Source organism: Arachis stenosperma, chromosome 2, assembly GCF_014773155.1.
Source record: "Arachis stenosperma cultivar V10309 chromosome 2, arast.V10309.gnm1.PFL2, whole genome shotgun sequence".
Taxonomy (NCBI): domain Eukaryota; kingdom Viridiplantae; phylum Streptophyta; class Magnoliopsida; order Fabales; family Fabaceae; genus Arachis; species Arachis stenosperma.
Genome location: NC_080378.1, coordinates 85912169 through 85929043, shown reverse-complemented (window position 1 = coordinate 85929043; position 16875 = coordinate 85912169). Strand labels below are relative to the sequence as shown.

Sequence of the window (16875 nt, the reverse complement as noted above, 5' to 3'; positions counted from 1 at the left end):
TCCAGTGTCTAAGATTATGAAATCAGCAGGGATGTAAAGGCCTTTAACCTTCACTAACACGTCCTCTACCAATCCATAAGCTTGTTTTATTGACTTGTCTGCCATCTCTAATGACATTCTTGCAGCTTGCACCTCAAAGATCCCCAGTTTCTCCATTACAGAGAGTGGCATAAGATTTATACCTGACCCCAGGTCACATAGAGCCTTCTCAAAGGTCATGGTGCCTATGGTACAGGGTATTAAGAATTTACCAGGATCTTGTTTCTTTTGAGGTAAAGTTTGCTAAACCCATGTATTTAGTTCACTAATGGGCAAGGAAGGTTCATCTTCCCAAGTCTTATTACCAAACAACTTGGCATTCAGCTTCATGATGGCTCCTAGATATTGAACAACTTGCTCTTCAGTTACATCTTCATCCTCTTCAGAGGAAGAATAGTTCTCAGAGCTCATGAATGGCAGAAGAAAGTTTAATAGAATCTCTATGGTCTCTATATGAGCCTCATATTCCTTTAGGTTCTCAATAGGGAACTCCTTTCTATCTGAGGGACGTCCCATGAGGTCTTCCTCATTGGGATTCACGTCCTCCCCTTCCTCTTTGGATTCGGCCATTTTGATAGTATCAATGGCCTTGCACTCTCTTTTTGGATTCTCTTCTGTATTGCTTGGGAGAGCACTAGGAGGAGTTTCAGTGATTTTCTTACTCAGCTGACCCACTTGTACCTCCAAGTTTCTAATGAAGGACCTTGTTTCACTCATGAAACTTAAAGTGGCCCTAGATAGATTAGAGACTATGTTTGCTAAGCTAGAGGGGCTCTGCTCAGGATTCTTTGTCTGTTGCTGAGAAGATGATGGAAAAGGCTTGCTATTGCTAAACATGTTTCTTCCACCATTATTAAAGCCTTGTTGAGGCTTTTGTTGATCCTTCCATGAGAAATTTGGATGATTTCTCCATGAGGGATTATAGGTGTTTTGATGAGCGGATAATTTGTACGCTTTTTGGCATTGTTTTTAGTATGTTTTTAGTAGTTTTAGTTGAGTTCTTAGTATATTTTTATTAGTTTTTAGCTAAAATTCACTTTTCTGGACTTTACTATGAGTTTGTGTGTTTTTCTGTGGTTTCAGGTATTTTCTGGCTGAAATTGAGGGACCTGAGCAAAAATCTGATTCAAAGACTGAAAAGGACTGCAGATGCAGTTGGATTCTGACCTCCCTGCACTCGAAGTGGATTTTCTGGAGCTACAGAAGCCCAATTGGCGCGCTCTCAACGGCGTTGGAAAGCAGACATCCTGGGCTTTCCAGCAATATATGATAGTCCATACTTTGCCTAAGATTTGATGGCCCAAACCGGTGTTCAAAGTCACCCTCAGAATTCCCAGCGTTAAACGCCGGAACTGGCACCAAAATGGGTGTTAAACGCCCAAACTGGCACAAAAGCTGGCGTTTAACTCCAAGAAGAGTCTCTACACGAAAAATGCTTCATTGCTCAGCCCAAGCACACACCAAGTGGGCCCGGAAGTGGATTTTTATGTCATTCACTCATCTTTGTAATCCTTAGGCTACTAGTTTCCTATAAGTAGGACCTTTTATTATTGTATTTTCATCTTTGGACATCTAGTTCTTAGATCATTTGGGGGCTGGCCATTCGGCCATGCCTAGACCTTGTTCTTATGTATTTTCAACGGTGGAGTTTCTACACACCATAGATTAAGGTGTGGAGCTCTGCTGTACCTCGAGTATTAATGCAATTACTATTGTTCTTCCATTCAATTCCGCTTGTTCTTTGTCCAAGATATCACTTGTTCTTCAACTTGATAAATGTGATGATCCGTGACACTCAACATCATTCTCACCTATGAACGTGTGACTGACAACCACCTCCGTTCTACCTTAGATTGGGTGAATATCTCTTAGATTCTTTAACCGGAATCTTCGTGGTATAGGCAAGAACTGATGGTGGCATTCAAGAGAATCCGGAAGGTCTAACCTTGTCTGTGGTATTCTGAGTAGGATTCAATGATTGAATGACTGTGACGTGCTTCAAACTCCTAGCAGGCGGGGCGTTAGTGACAGACGCAAAAGAATCACTGGATTCTATTCCGGCCTGACTGAGAACCGACAGATGGATAGCCGTGCCGTGACAGGGTGCGTTGAACATTTCCACTGAGAGGATGGGAGGTAGCCACTAACAACGGTGAAACCCTTGCATAAGCTTGCCATGGAAAGGAGTAAGAAGGATTGGATGAAGATAGTAGGAAAGCAGAGAGACGGAAGGGAAAGCATCTTCATACGCTTATCTGAAGCTCTCACCAATGATATACATAAGTATCTCTATCTTTATCTTTATGTTTCATTCATCATCTATACCCATTTGAGTCTGCCTGACTAAGATTTACAAGGTGACCATAGCTTGCTTCATACCAACAATCTCCGTGGGATCGACCCTTACTCGCGTAAGGTTTATTACTTGGACGACCCAGTGCACTTGCTGGTCAGTGGTGCGAAGTTGTAGTGATTGCAATTTCCGCCCACCAAGTTTTTGGCGCCGTTGCCGGGGATTGTTTTGTGTATGGACAACTGACGGTTCATCTTGTTGCTTAGATTAGGTATTTTTTTCGAAATTCTTGAAGATGAATTCTAGAGTTTCATGATGATTTGTTGAAGTCTGGCTGGCTGTAAAGCCATGTCTAATTTCATTGGACCGAGGTTTCAACTTATCATCACAAGAGCTTGTTGATTTTTATCAATCTTGCTTTTGGAGCAGTGATCTGCTAAGGCTTGGCTGGCCATTGGCCATGTCTAGTGTTTTGGACCGAAGCTTTCTTTGAAAGCTTGGCTGGCTGTGAAGCCATGTCTAATTCCTGGACCGGAGTCTTAGACTAGCATTGCACTGATTCCTGGAATTCTCATTAAGAATTTTGATATCTTTTTCCACTTAATTTTCGAAAAAAAATCAAAAAAATCATAAAACCCAAAAATATTTTATGTTTCTTATTTGAGTCTAGTGTCTGATTCTAAGTTTGGTGTCTTGCATGCATTGTTTATTTGATCTTAGTTCAATTTTCAAGTCAATAGTACAGGGAACTGAAGATTCAGAACATGCAGCAGAGGAATTACACAAAAAAAGCTGGGCGTTCAAAACGCCCAGTGAAGAAGGACAGACTGGCGTTTAAACGCCAGCCAGGGTACCTGGTTGGGCGTTTAACGCCCAAAAAGGTAGTGCATTGGGCGTTAAATGCCAGAATGTGCACCATTCTGGGCGTTTAACGCCAGGATGGCACAAGAGGGAAGATTTTGTTTTCAAAATCAATTTTTTTCAAAGTTTTCAAAGTTTTTCAAAATCAAATCTTTTTCAAATCATATCTTTTCAATCAAATGTTTTCAAAATCAATTTCTTTCCTTTTTCAAAGATACTTGCTAACAATTAATGATTTGATTGAACATTTCAAGTACGTTGCCTTTTCTGTTGAGAGAGGTTTAATGTTTGAATCATATCTTTTCTTGTTAGGCAAGTCATTAATTTTTAATCAAATCTTTTTAAAATTGTTTTCAAATCATATCTTTTCAATCATATCTTTTTAAAACCATAACTTTTTAATCATATTTTTTTTATCACATCTTTTTCAAATTAGTTTTCAATCATATCTTTTTTATTTCTAATTTCAAAATCTTTTTCAAAAATTACTGGATCTCTTTCTCACTCTTGATTTTCGAAAATCAAATTAAAGTTTTTCAAAATGTTTTTAAAATCTTTTTTTTAATTTTCAAAAATTCTCTTCCCCTCTTCTCACATCCTTCTGTTTATGGAGTACCACTCCTTCTCAATGCACAATTCGAACTCTATCTGATTAAGTTCGAATTCTTCTACCTCTTTCTTCTATTTTTCTGTTCCTCTGACACCTCAAGGAATCTCTATACTGTGACATAGACGATTCCATATTTTCTTGTTCTCTTCTCTTTCATATGAGCAGGAGCAAAGACAAAGGCATTCTTGTTGAAGCTGATCCTGAACCTGAAAGGACCTTGAAGGAAAGCTAAGAGAAGCTAAGGCACAACTCTCTGTAGAGGACCTAACAGAAATCTTCAAAGAAGAAGAACCCATGGCAGCCGAAAACAACAACAATGCAAGGGAGGTGCTGGGTGACTTTACTGCACCTACTCCCGACTTCTATGGGAGAAGCATCTCTATCCCTGCCATTGGAGCAAACAACTTTGAGCTTAAGCCTCAATTAGTTTCTCTAATGCAACAGAATTGCAAGTTCCATGGACTTCCATTGGAAGATCCTCATCAGTTTTTAGCTGAATTCTTGCAAATCTGTGACACTGTCAAGACTAATGGGGTTGACCCTGAGGTCTACAGACTTATGCTATTCCCTTTTGCTGTGAGAGACAGAGCTAGGATATGGTTGGACTCACAACCTAAAGAAAGCCTGGACTCATGGGAAAAGCTAGTCAATGCCTTCTTGGCAAAGTTCTTTCCACCTCAAAAATTGAGTAAGCTTAGAGTGGAAGTCCAAACCTTCAGACAGAAGGATGGAGAATCCCTCTATGAAGCTTGGGAAAGATACAAACAATTGATCAGAAAATGTCCTTCTGACATGCTTTCTGAATGGAGCATCATAGGTATTTTCTATGATGGTCTCTCTGAACTATCCAAGATGCCTTTGGATAGCTCTGCTGGAGGATCTCTTCACCTGAAGAAGACGCCTACAGAAGCTCAAGAGCTAATTGAAATGGTTGCAAATAACCAATTCATGTACACTTCTGAAAGGAATCCTGTGAACAATGGGACAAGTCAGAAGAAAAGAGTTCCTGTGATTGATACTCTGAATGCCATTCTGGCTCAGAATAAAATATTGACTCAACAAGTCAATTTGATTTCTCAAAGTCTGTCTGGAATGCAAAATGCACCAAGCAGTACTAAGGATGCTTCATCTGAAGAAGAAGCCTATGATCCTGAGAACCCTTCAATGGAAGAGGTGAATTACATGGGAGAACCCTATGGAAACACCTATAATTCTTCATGGAGAAATCACCCAAATTTCTCATGGAAGGATCAACAGAGACCTCAACAAGGTTTCAACAACAATAATGGTGGAAGAAATAGGTTTAACAATGGCAAGCCTTTTCCATCATCTTCTCAGCAACAGACAGAGAACTCTAAGCAGAACCACTCTGACTTAGCAACCATGGTCTCTGATCTAATCAAAACCACTCACAGTTTCATGACTGAAACAAGGTCCTCCATTAGGAATTTGGAGGCACAAGTGGGACAGCTGAGCAAGAAAGTTACTGAACTCCCTCCTAGTACTCTTCCAAGCAATACAGAAGAACATCCAAAAGGAGAGTGCAAGGCCATCAACATGGCCGAATTTGGAGAGGAAGGAGAGGAAGTGAACGCCACTGAGGAAGACCTCAGTGGGCGTGCACTGACCTCCACTGAGTTCCCCAATGAGGAACCATGGAAATCTGAGGCTCAAAATGAGACCATAGAGATTCCATTGGACTTACTTCTGCCCTTCATGAGCTCTGATGAGTATTCTTCCTCTGAAGAGGATGAGTATGTCACTGAAGAGCAAGTTGCTAAATACCTTGGAGCAATCATGAAGCTAAATGACAAGTTATTTGGAAATGAGACTTGGGAGGATGAACCCCTTTTGCTCACCAAAGAACTGGATGACTTGTCTAGGCAGAAATTACCTCAAAAGAGACAAGATCCTGGGAAGTTTTCAATACCTTGTACCATAGGCACCATGACCTTCAAGAAGGCTCTGTGTGACTTAGGGTCAAGTGTAAACCTCATGCCTCTCTCTGTAATGGAGAAGCTAGGGATCTTTGAGGTGCAAGCTGCAAGAATCTCACTAGAGATGGCAGACAATTCAAAGAAACGAGCTTATGGACTTGTAGAGGATGTTTTGGTGAAGATTGAAGACCATTACATCCCTGCCGATTTTATAGTCCTAGAGACTGGGAAGTGCATGGATGAAACCATCATCCTTGGCAGACCCTTCCTAGCCACAGCAAAGGCTGTGATTGATGTTGATGGAGGTGAACTGATCATTCAAGTGAATGAAGAATCCTTTGTGTTTAAGGCTCAAGGATATCCCTCTGTCACCATGGAGAGGAAGCATGAAGAGCTTCTCTCAAATCAGAGTCAAACAGAGCCCCCACAGTCAAACTCTAAGTTTGGTGTTGGGAGGCCACAACCAAACTTTAAGTTTGGTGTTGAACCCCCACATTCAAACTCTAAGTTTGGTGTTGGGAGGTTCCAATATTGCTCTGAGTATCTGTGAGGCTCCATGAGAGCCCTCTGTCAAGCTACTGACATTAAAGAAGCGCTTGTTGGGAGGCAACCCAATGTTATATTTTATCTATTTTCTTTTGTTATTTTATTTTTTTTGTAGGTTGATGATCATAAGAAGTCACAAAATCAATTGAAAAAGCAAAAACAGAATGAAAAACAGGAAGAAAAATAGCACACCCTGGAGGAAGAACTTACTGGCGTTTAAACGCCAGTAAGGTTAGCAGGTGGGCGTTTAACGCCCAGTCTGGCACCATTCTGGGCATTTAACGCCAAAAATGGGCACCAGACTGGCGTTAAACGCCAGAAAAGGGCAAGAACCTGGTGTTAAACGCCAGAAATGGGCACCAGCCCGGCGTTTAACGCCAGAATTGGCTCAAAACGTGATTTTGCATGCCATTTGGTGCAGGGATGACTTTTCCTTGACACTACAGGATCTGTGGACCCCACAGGATCCCCACCAACCCCACCACTCTCTCTCTTCTTCACCCATTCACCAATCACCTCAACACCTCTTCCCCAAAAACCCTTCACCTATCAAATCCCATCTTTCTCTTCACCACTCACATCCATCCTTCATAAAAACCCCACCTACCTCACCCTTCAAATTCAAACCACTTTCCCTTCCAAACCCACCCATACATGACCGAACCATGAGCCCCCCTCTCCTATATATACCCTTCTTCACCCCTTCATTTTCACACAACCTAAACACCACTTCTCCCCCTCTTTAGCCGAACACAACGCCATTCCCTTCTTCCTCATTTCTTCTTCTTCTACTCTCTTCTTTCTTCTTTTGCTCGAGGACGAGCAAACCTCTTAAGTTTGGTGTGGTAAAAGCATTGCTTTTTGTTTTTCCATAACCATTTATGGCATCCAAGGCCGGAGAAACCTCTAGAAAGAGGAAAGGGAAGGCAAAAGCTTCCACCTCCGAGTCATGGGAGATGGAGAGATTCATCTCAAGGGTGCATCAAGACCACTTCTATGAAGTTGTGGCCTTGAAGAAGGTGATCCCCGAGGTCCCTTTTTCACTCAAAAAGGGTGAATATCCGAAGATCCGACATGAGATCCGAAGAAGAGGTTGGGAAGTTCTTACCAACCCCATTCAACAAGTCGGAATCTTGATGGTTCAAGAGTTCTATGCCAATGCATGGATCACCAAGAACCATGATCAAAGTGTGAACCCGGATCCAAAGAATTGGCTTACTATGGTTCGGGGGAAATACTTGGATTTTAGTCCGGAAAATGTAAGGTTGGCATTCAACTTGCCCATGATGCAAGGAGATGAACATCCTTACACTAGAAGGGTCAACTTTGATCAAAGGTTGGACCAAGTCCTCACTGACATCTGTGAAGAGGGCGCCCAATGGAAGAGAGATTCAAGAGGGAAGCCGGTTCAATTGAGAAGGCATGACCTCAAACCCGTGGCTAGAGGGTGGTTGGAGTTTATCCAACGCTCAATCATTCCCACTAGCAACCGGTCCGAAGTTACTATAGACCGGGCCATCATGATCCATAGCATCATGATTGGAGAAGAAGTGGAAGTTCATGAGGTTATAGCCCAAGAACTTTATAAGGTGGCGGATAAGTCCTCTACCTTAGCAAGGTTAGCCTTTCCTCATCTCATTTGTCACCTCTGTTATTCAGTAGGAGTTGACATAGAAGGAGACATCCCCATTGATGAGGATAAGCCCATCACTAAGAAAAGGATGGAGCAAACAAGAGACCCCTCTCATCATGAGATCCCTGAGATGCCTCAAGGGATGCACTTTCCTCCACAAGACTATTGGGAGCAACTGAACACCTCCCTAGGAGAATTGAGTTCCAACATGGGACAACTAAGGGTGGAGCACCAAGAACATTCCATCCTCCTCCATGAAATTAGAGAAGATCAAAGAATCATGAGAGAGGAGCAACAAAGACAAGGAAGAGACATTAAGGAGCTCAAGCACTCTATAAGACCTTCAAGAGGAAGAACAAGCCGCCATCACTAAGGTGGACCTGTTCTTTAATCTCCTTGTTCTTTATTTTCTTGTTTTTCGAATTTTAGTGCTTATGTTTATCCATGTTTGTGTCTTATGATCATTAGTGTCTTAGTGTCTATGCCTTAAAGTTATGAATGTCCTATGAATCCATCACCTTTCTTAAATAAACAATGTTCTTAATTGAAAAAGATAAGAATTGCATGAATTTTGAATTTTATAACAGTTTAATTATGTTGATGTGGTGTCAACACTTTTGTTTTCTGAATGTATGCTTAAACAGTGCATATGTCTTTTGAATTTGTGGTTCATGAATGTTGGCTCTTAAAAGAATGATGAAAAAGGAGACATGTTACTGAGGATCTGAAAAATCATAAAAATGATTCTTGAAGCAAGAAAAAGCAGTGAACATAAAAAAAAAGGGGAGCAAGCGAAAAAAAAAAAGAGAGAAAAACGAAAGAAAAAGAAAAAGAAGGAAAAAGAAAGAAAAAGAAAGAAATAAAGTTGTGATCCAAGGCAAAAAGAGTGTGCTTAAGAACCCTGGACACCTCTAATTGGGGACTCTAGCAAAGCTGAGTCACAATCTGAAAAGGTTCACCCAATTATGTGTCTGTGGAATGTATGTATCCGGTGGTAATACTGGAAGACAGAGTGCTTTGGGCCACGGCCAAGACTCACGAAGTAGCTGTGTTCAAGAATCATCATACTTAACTAGGAGAATCAATAAACACTATCTGGATTCTGAGTTCCTAAAGAAGCCAATCATTCTGAATTTCAAAGGATAAAGTGAGATGCCAAAACTATTCAGAGGCAAAAAGCTAAAAGCCCCGCTCATCTAATTAATACTGATCTTCATAGATGTTTTTGGAGTTCAATGCATATTCTCTTCTTTTATCTTATTTGATTTTCAGTTGCTTGAGGACAAGCAACAATTTAAGTTTGGTGTTGTGATGAGCGGATAATTTGTACGCTTTTTGGCATTGTTTTTAGTATATTTTTAGTAGTTTTAGTTGAGTTCTTAGTATATTTTTATTAGTTTTTAGCTAAAATTCACTTTTTTGGACTTTACTATGAGTTTGTGTGTTTTTCTGTGATTTCAGGTATTTTCTGGCTGAAATTGAGGGACCTGAGCAAAAATCTGATTCAGAGATTGAAAAGGACTGCAGATGCTGTTGGATTCTGACCTCCCTGCACTTGAAGTGGATTTTCTGGAGCTACAGAAGCCCAATTGGCGCGCTCTCAACGGCGTTGGAAAGCAGACATCCTGGGCTTTCCAGCAATATATGATAGTCCATACTTTTCCCAAGATTTGATGGCTCAAACCGGCGTTCAAAGTCACCCTCAGAATTCCCAGCGTTAAACGCCGGAACTGGCACCAAAATGGGAGTTAAACGCCCAAACTGGCACAAAAGCTGGCGTTTAACTCCAAGAAGAGTCTCTACACGAAAAATGCTTCATTGCTCAGCCCAAGCACACACCAAGTGGGCCCGAAAGTGGATTTTTATGTCATTTACTCATCTTTGTAATCCTTAGGCTACTAGTTTCCTATAAGTAGGACCTTTTATTATTGTATTTTCATCTTTGGACATCTAGTTCTTAGATCATTTGGGGGCTGGCCATTCGGCCATGCCTAGAACTTGTTCTTATGTATTTTCAACGGTGGAGTTTCTACACACCATAGATTAAGGTGTGGAGCTCTGCTGTACCTCGAGTATTAATGCAATTACTATTGTTCTTCCATTCAATTCCGCTTGTTCTTTGTCCAAGATATCACTTGTTCTTCAACTTGATGAATGTGATGATCCGTGACACTCATCATCATTCTCACCTATGAACGTGTGACTGACAACCACCTCCGTTCTACCTTAGATTGGGTGAATATCTCTTGGATTCTTTAACCGGAATCTTCGTGGTATAGGCAAGAACTGATGGCGGCATTCAAGAGAATCCGGAAGGTCTAACCTTGTCTGTGGTATTCTGAGTAGGATTCAATGATTGAATGACTGTGACGTGCTTCAAACTCCTAGCAGGCGGGGCGTTAGTGACAGACGCAAAAGAATCACTGAATTCTATTCCGGCCTGACCGAGAACCGACAGATGGATAGCCGTGCCGTGACAGGGTGCGTTGAACATTTCCACTGAGAGAATGGGAGGTAGCCACTGACAACGGTGAAACCCTTGCATAAGCTTGCCATGGAAAGGAGTAAGAAGGATTGGATGAAGACAGTAGGAAAGCAGAGAGACGGAAGGGAAAGCATTTTCATACGCTTATCTGAAGCTCTCACCAATGATATACATAAGTATCTCTATCTTTATCTTTATGTTTCATTCATCATCTATACCCATTTGAGTCTGCCTGACTAAGATTTACAAGGTGACCATAGCTTGCTTCATACCAACAATCTCCGTGGGATCGATCCTTACTCGCGTAAGGTTTATTACTTGGACGACCCAGTGCACTTGCTGGTCAGTGGTGCGAAGTTGTAGTGATTGCAATTTCCGCCCACCATGTTTCCATAGGCTTCACCCATGTAATTCACCTCTGCCATTGCAGGGTTCTCAGGATCATAAGCTTCTTCTTCAGAAGATGCTTCTTTAGTACTGTTGGATGCATTTTGCAATCCATTCAGACTCTGAGAAATCATGTTGACTTGCTGAGTCAAAATTTTGTTCTGAGCCAATATGGCATTCAGAGCATCAATTTCAAGAACTTCCTTCCTCTGAGGCATCTCATTACTCACAGGATTCCTTTCAGAGGTGTACATGAATTAGTTATTTGCAACCATGTCAATGAGTTCTTGAGCTTCTGCAGGCGTTTTCTTTAGGTGAATGGATCCACCTGCAGAATGGTCCAGTGACATCTTAGAGAACTCAGATAGACCATCATAGAATATATCCAAAATGGTCCACTCTGAAAGCATGTCAGAAGGACACTTTTTGGTCAACTGCTTGTATCTTTCCCAAGCTTCATAGAGGGATTCACCATTTTTTTGATTGAAGGTCTGAACATCCACTCTAAGCTTGCTCAGCTTTTGAGGAGGAAAGAACTTGGCCAAGAAGGTCGTGACCAGCTTATTCCAAGAGTCCAGGCTATCTTTAGGTTGCGAGTCCAACCATGTTCTAGCTCTGTCTCTTACAGCAAAAGGGAAAAGCATGAGCCTGTAGACTTCAGGATCTACTCCATTAGTCTTAACAGTATCACAGATCTGCAAGAACTCAGTTAAAAACTGATCGAAATCTTTTGATGAAAGTCTATGAAACTTGCAGTTCTGTTGCATTAAAGCAACTAGTTGAGGCTTCAGCTCAAAATCGTTTGCTCCAATGGCAGGGATTGAGATGCTTATTCCACAAAAGTTGGAAGTAGGTGTAGTATAATCACCAAGCATCCTTCTTGTATTATTATTTGGTTCGGCCATGTCTCCTTCTTTTTCGAGATTCTCTGTAAGGTTTTCTCTGGATTGTGGTGCTTTAGCTTCTCTTAGCTTCTTCTTCAGAGTCCTTTCAGGTTCAGGATCTTCTTTAACAAGAATGTCCTTGTCCTTGCTCCTGCTCATATGAAAAAGAAGAGAACAAAAAAGGAAGAGAAATTCTCTATGTCACAGTATAAAGATTCCTTTTGAGAAGAAGAAGAAAAGAATAGAAGAAGGAGGAGAAAAATTCGGACACAGAGGAGAAGAGAGGGTTTGAATTTTTAGATGAAGAGAAGAGTTAAAAAATGAATAAATAAATAGAAGGAGGTGAGAGAGAGGAGTTTTCGAAAATTATTTTTGAAAAAATGGTTAGTGATTTTCGAAAATTAAGAGAAGAAATAAAATAAAAATTAAAATTTGAAACAATTAGTTAATTAAAATGAATTTTGAAAAAGAGAGAGGTGATTTTCAAAAATTAGAAAGAGAAAAGTGGTTAGGTGGTTTTGAAAAAGACAAGAAATAAACAAAAAGTTAATTAGTTAGTTGAAAAAGAATTGAAAATCAAAAAGATAGGATAAGGAGTTAGAAAAGATTTTTGAAATTGATTTTGAAAAAGACATGATTTAAAAGATATGATTGAAAAGATATTTTGAAAAAGATTTGAAAAGGAAATTAAAAATATTTGATTTTTAAAATTAAAATTGATTACTTGACTAACAAGAAACTAAAAGATATGATCCTAAAATTTAAAGATTGAACCTTTCTTAACAAGAAAGTAACAAACTTCAAATTTTTGAATCAATCACATTAATTGTTAGTAAAGTTTTCGAAAATCATGAAATAAAGATAAGAAAAAGATTTTGAAAATCAATTTTTAAAAAATTTTCGAAAATAACAAAAGGAAAAAGAAAATATTTGATTTTGAAAAAGATTTTGAAAAGATAAGATTTTTAAAATTGAAATCTTGACTTGACTAACAAGAAACAACTTATTTTAAAAATTTTTGACTAAGTCAACCCAAAGATTTCGAATTTTTGAGTAAAAGAAGGAAAATATATTTTTTATTTTTGAATTTTTAATGATGAGAGAGAAAAACACAAATATGACACAAAACATGAAATTTTAGATCAAACAAATTATGCATGCAAGAACACTATGAATGTCAAGATGAACACCAAGAACATTTTGAAGATCAAGATGAACATCAAGACTTATTTTGGAAGAATTTTCAAGAAAAGAAAAAAATATACAAGACACCAAACTTAGAAATTTTTCATGTTTAGACACTGATGAGCGGATAATTTATACGCTTTTTGGCATTGTTTTTAGGTAGTTTTTAGTGAGTTCAAGCTACTTTTAGGGATGTTTTCCTTAGTTTTTATGTTAAATTCACATTTCTGGACTTTACTATGAGTTTGTGTGTTTTTCTGTGATTTCAGGTAAATTCTGGCTGAAATTGAGGGATTTGAGCAAAACTCTGAAAAAGGCTGACAAAAGGACTGCTGATGCTGTTGGAATCTGACCTCCCTGCACTCGAAGTAGATTTTCTGGAGCTACAGAATCCCAATTGGCGCGCTCTCAACGGCGTTGGAAAGTAGACATCCAGGGCTTTCCAGCAATATATAATAGTCCATACTTTATTCGAAGAATGACGACGTAACTTGGCGTTGAACGCCAAGTACATGCTGCTGTCTGGAGTTAAACGCCAGAAAAACGTCATGATCCGGAGTTGAACGCCCAAAACACGTCATAACTCGGAGTTCAACTCCAAGAGAAGCCACAGCTCGTGGATAGATCAAGCTCAGCCCAAACATACACCAAGTGGGCCCCGGAAGTGGATTTATGCATCAATTACTTACTCATGTAAACCCTAGGAGCTAGTTTATTATAAAAAGGATGAATTACTAATGTATTTGACATCTTTGGTCTCAGTTTTGTTTTATTCTTCATCCTAAGAGGCTATTGATCACGTTTTAGGGGGCTGGCCATTCGGCCATGCCTGAACCTCTTTCACTTATTTATTTTTAACGGTGGAGTTTCTGCACACCATAGATTAAGGGTGTGGAGCTCTGCTGTATCTCAAGTATTAATGAAGTTCTATTTTCTTTTATTCAAATCTCTCTTATTCTTATTCCAAGATATTCATTCGTACCCAAGAACATGATGAATGTGATGATCAGATAACCCTCATCATCATTCTTATTTATGAACACGCGTGATTGACAACCACTTCCGTTCTACATGCAACAGAGCTTGAATGTGTATCTCTTAGATTCCCCAACAGAATCTTCGTGGTATAAGCTAGATAGATGGCGGCATTTATGAGGATCCGGAAAGTCTCACCTTGTCTGTGGTATTCCGAGTAGGATCCTGGAAATCCGGAAAGTCTAACCTTGTCTGTGGTATTCCGAGTAGGATTCCGGTAATGAATGACTGTGACGTGCTTCAAACTTGCAAGTGCTGGGCGTTAGTGACAGACGCAAAAGAATCAAGGGATTCTATTCCAGTAGGCGCGGGAACCAACCAGTGATTAGCCGTACTGTGACAGAGTGCGTGAGCATTAGTTTTCACTGCGAGGATGGGATGTAGCCATCAACCATGGGTGATGCCTCCAGACGATTAGCCGTGCGATTGACAACCGCATAGGATCATTTTCCCGAGAGGATTGAAAGTAGCCACCGCTGATGGTGAACCCCTATACACAGCTTGCCATGGAAAGGAGTAAGAAGGATTGAGTAGAAGCAGTAGAAGAGCAGGCATCCTTGAGCCATGCAGCATCTCCATTCGCTTATCTGAAATTCCCACCAATGAATCTGCATAAGTCTTCTATCCCTTTTATTAATTCTATTTTATTATTTCTATTTTCGAAAACCCATAAACAATTTTAATCTGTCTAACTGAGATTTGCAAGGTGACCATAGCTTGCTTCATACCAACAATCTCTGTGGATTCGACCCTTACTCACGTAAGGTATTACTTGGACGACCCAGTACACTTGCTGGTTAGTTGAACGGAGTTGTGAATGAACAAGAGACACAATAGTTTTTGTGTACATACCAAAGAGCCAATTAGAACATTGATCACAAATGATACAAGCATGATCACAATTTCGTCCACCAAGTTTTTGGCGCCGTTGCCGGGGATTGTTCGAGTATGGACAACTGACGGTTCATCTTGTTGCTCAGATTAGGTAATTTTCTTTTCAAAAATCTTTTTTTTTTTAATTTTTCTTTTAATTTTCGTTTTTCTTCACATTATTTTCGAAAAATTTAATAAAAATCCAAAAAAATTAGAAAATCATAAAAACCAAAAATATTTTGTGTTTCTTGTTTGAGTCTTGAGTCAATTTTTAAGTTTGGTGTCAATTGCATGCTTTAAAAATTTTTCTTGCATTTTTCGAAAATCTCATGCATTCATAGTGTTCTTCATGATCTTCAAGTTGTTCTTGATAAGTCCTCTTGTTTGATCTTGATGTTTTCTTGTTTTGTGGTGTTTGTTGTTTTTCATGTGCATTTTTGCATTCATACTTTCCATGCATTAAAGATTTCTAAGTTTGGTGTCTTGCATGTTTTCTTTGCATCAAAAATTTTTTCAAAATTATGTTCTTGATGTTCATCATGATCTTCATAGTGTTCTTGGTGTTCATCTTGACATTCATAGCATTCTTGCATGCATCTTGTGTCTTGATCCAAAATTTTCATGTTTTGGGTCATTTTTGTGTTTTTCTTTAAAAATTTAAAAATCAAAAAATATCTTTTCGTTATTTTCCTCCAAATTTTTGAAATTTTGGGTTGACTTGGTCAAAAATTTTCAAAATTAGTTGTTTCTTACAAGTCAAGTCAAAATTTCAAATTTTAAAAATCTTATCTTTTCAAAATCTTTTTCAAAAATCATATCTTTTTCATTTTTTATATAATTTTCGAAAATTTCAAAAATTATTTTTCAAAATATTTTCAAAATCTTTTTCTTATCTTTTTATCAAATTTTCAAAAATTAAGCTAACAATTAATGTGATTGGTTCAAAAATTTGAAGTTTGTTACTTTCTTGTTAAGAAAGGTTCAATCTTTAAATTCTAGAATCTTATCTTGTAGTTTCTTGTTAGTTAAGTAAATTTTTAAAATTAAATCTTTTTCAAAATATCTTTTTCAAATAAATCTTTTTATCTTTTCTCTTATCTTTTTCAAAAATTTTATCTTTTTCAAAATTTGATTTCAAAATATCTTATCTAACTTGCTATCTTCTTATCTTTTTCAATTTTAATTTCAAATCTTTTTCAATCAACTAACTAACTGTTTGTTTGTTTCTTATCTTTTTCAAAACCACCTAACTACTTTTCCCTCTTCAATTTTCGAAAATATCTCTCTCTTTTTCAAAAAAAAAATTATTTTTAATTAACTAATTGTTTCATGTTTTAATTTTAATTACAATTTATCTCTAATTTTCGAAAATCACTAACCCCTTTTCAAAATTATTTTCGAAATTTCTCTTCTCTTTTCTTCTTCTATTTAATTATTTAATTACTAACACTTCTCTTCACCTCTCTTCATCCATAAAACCGAATCCATTCTTCATTCTTCTACCCCCTTTCTTTTTCTACTAACATAAAGGAATCTCTATACTGTGACATAGAGGATTCCTCTTCTTTTCTTGTTTTCTTCTCTTTCATATGAGCAGGAACAGGGATAAAGGCACTCTTGTTGAAATTGATCCAGAACCTGAAAGGACTCTGAAGAAAAAATTAAGAGAAGCTAAATTACAACAATCCAGAAGAAACCTTTCAGAAATTTTCGAACAAGAGAAGGAGATGGCCGAAAATAATAATAATAATGCAAGGAGAATGCTTGGTGACTTCACAAAGCCAACGTCCAAGTTTGATGGAAGAAGCATCTCCATTCCTGCCATTGGAGCAAATAACTTTGAGCTGAAACCTCAGCTAGTTGCTTTAATGCAACAAAACTACAAGTTTTATGGACTTCCATCTAAATATCCTTATCAGTTTTTAACTGAGTTCTTGCAGATCTGTGAGACTGTAAAGACAAATGGAGTTGATCCTGAAGTCTACAGACTCATGCTTTTCCCTTTTGCTGTAAGAGACAGAGCTAGAGTGTGGTTGGATTCTCAACCCAAGGATAGCCTGGACTCATGGGATAAGCTTGTCACTGCATTCTTAGATAAGTTCTTTCC

At 38.6% G+C, this 16875-nt stretch overlaps 2 non-coding genes across 2 annotated transcripts; one reads left to right on the top strand and one right to left on the bottom strand.

Annotated features, from left to right (window-relative positions):
* Positions 1-4493: 4493 nt before the first annotated feature.
* Positions 4494-4601, bottom strand: LOC130964885 (small nucleolar RNA R71). Its single transcript, XR_009080951.1, has one exon. It is a non-coding gene; the product is annotated as a small nucleolar RNA R71 (small nucleolar RNA).
* Positions 4602-11195: 6594 nt separating this feature from the next.
* LOC130963757 (small nucleolar RNA R71) lies at positions 11196-11303 on the top strand. The gene has a single exon (XR_009079875.1). It is a non-coding gene; the product is annotated as a small nucleolar RNA R71 (small nucleolar RNA).
* The last annotated feature ends 5572 nt before the right edge of the window (positions 11304-16875 follow it).